Raw genomic sequence first — 2500 nt, forward strand, 5'->3', positions numbered from 1 at the left:
TGTTCGCAGTTGAGAAATTAAAAAAAAAACAAAAAAAAAAAAAGGAAAATTGTAAACCAGAGATATTTTATATCAATCTATTTATTCTTAATTATTATTACTTAACCTTAAACAGCCTCACTTAGCACGCTACTACTACTACTACTACTACTACTACTACTACTACTACTACTACTACTACTACTACTATTACTACTACTACTACTATACTATTACTACTACTACTACTACTACTACTACTGCTATACTACTACTACTACTACTACTACTACTACTACTACTACTACTACTACTACTACTACTACTACTACTACTACTACTACTACTACTATCATCCGTATTACCTTCATCACACTTTCTTATCTAGAGCAGCAGGTTTAAGTGGCGTCTGGCAAGGTGAGTACTGAACCCCTCTGCTCTTTAGCTCTCTGGCATCACGGGGGCCGCTAACCAGGACATGGGGTATAAGTTTTTCCGCCAAGTTAGCGTGAATACCCTGTACTTGTTCTTTCTGTAAAACCAGGGGATTGTGTTGCTGACTTTTATTAATTATAAATCTTTACTTTATTTTATTTTATTTTTTGTAGTATGTGTGTGTGTGTGTGTGTGTGTGTGTGTGTGTGTGTGTGTGTGTGTGTGTGTGTGTGTGTGTGTTCGTGCGTGTGTACAAAGCAAACTGAGACAGGTACAAACACACGCCCTTGTTGTCATGCATAGATCAGTTAGCATGTCTGTCCTCCCCACTCTCTCTCTCTCTCTCTCTCTCTCTCTCTCTCTCTCTCTCTCTCTCTCTCTCTCTCTCTCTCTCTCTCTCTCTCTCTCTCTCTCTCTCTCTCTCTCTCTCTCTCTCTCTCTCTCTCTCTCTCTCTCTCTCTCTCTCTCTCTCTCTCTCTCTCTCTCTCTCTCTCTCTCTCTCTCTCTCTCTCTCTCTCTCTCTCTCTCTCTCTCTCTCTCTCTCTCTCTCTCTCTCTCTCTCTCTCTCTCTCTCTCTCTCTCTCTCTCTCTCTCTCTCTCTCTCTCTCTCTTCCCTAACCTTTCTTTTAGCCTAGCGATGAGGTCACGAGAGAGAGAGAGAGAGAGAGAGAGAGAGAGAGAGAGAGAGAGAGAGAGAGAGAGAGAGAGAGAGAGAGAGAGAGAGAGAGAGAGAGAGAAGGACCTTGTGTTACTAAGCGTGTGGTGACCTTTGACCTTACTTGAGCCCAGTTAAAGGCGAAGTGGTGGTGGTGGTAGTGGTCGTGAGGAGGAGGAGGAGGAGGAAGAAGAGGAGGAGGAGGAAGAGGAGGAGGAGGAGGAGGAGGAGGAGGAGGAGGAGGAGGAGGAAGAGAGGAGGTGCATTTTGGAGGGAAGGAAAAGAGTGGTAGTGAGAGAGAGAGAGAGAGAGAGAGAGAGAGAGAGAGAGAGAGAGAGAGAGAGAGAGAGAGAGAGAGAGAGAGAGAGAATTAATGACATCAAACTTTCAGCGTGGACTGGCCAGAGTCAAAGTAAAGCTGTCCTGTCCCTAACGGTACACTCTCCCACGGTACACTCCCTCTCTCCCACGGTACACTGCCTCTCTCTCCCACGGTACACTCCCTCTCTCCCACGGTACACATCCTCTCTCCCACGGTACACTCCCTCTCTCCCACGGTACATTGCCTCTCTCCCACGGTACACTCCCTCTCTCCCACGGTACACATCCTCTCTCCCACGGTACACTCCCTCTCTCCCACGGTACATTGCCTCTCTCCCACGGTACACTCCCTCTCTCCCACGGTACATTGCCTCTCTCCCACGGTACACTCCCTCTCTCCCACGGTACACATCCTCTCTCCCACGGTACACTCCCTCTCTCCCACGGTACACTGCCTTTCTCCCACGGTACACTCCCTCTCTCCCACGGTACACATCCTCTCTCCCACGGTACACTCCCTCTCTCCCACGGTACATTGCCTCTCTCCCACGGTACACTCCCTCTCTCCCACGGTACACTCTCTCCCACGGTACACTGCCTCTCTCCCATGGTACACTACCTTTCTCCCACGGTTCACTGTTCTTGTCCCACAGTACACTACCATCCACGGTACGCGTACGGTACGTCTCTTCCCTCCCACGGTACACTCCCTCCCCTCTTCGGTACGCCCATGGTACACACTCTCTCTCTCTCTCTCTCTCTCTCTCTCTCTCTCTCTCTCTCTCTCTCTCTCTCTCTCTCTCTCTCTCTCTCTCTCTCTCTCTCTCTCTCTCTCTCTCTCTCTCTCTCTCTCTCTCTCTCTCTCTCTCTCTCTCTCGTTATATTTGCATTCTTTCACGGTATATTTTCTCCCATGGTACACTCCAATCCACGGTATACCCACGGTACATCCCCTCACTCCCACGGTACACTCCCTCTCTCTCACGGTACACCCCCAGCCTACCACAGTACAGTCCACTTCCCTCACGGTACACTCTGAAACTTCCACGGTACATTTCCTAATTTTCACTTATCATGGTACCGTCCCTCACACAGCATATTCCCATCCTC

This window comes from Scylla paramamosain, chromosome 8 (genome assembly GCF_035594125.1).
Source record: "Scylla paramamosain isolate STU-SP2022 chromosome 8, ASM3559412v1, whole genome shotgun sequence".
Lineage (NCBI taxonomy): Eukaryota > Metazoa > Arthropoda > Malacostraca > Decapoda > Portunidae > Scylla > Scylla paramamosain.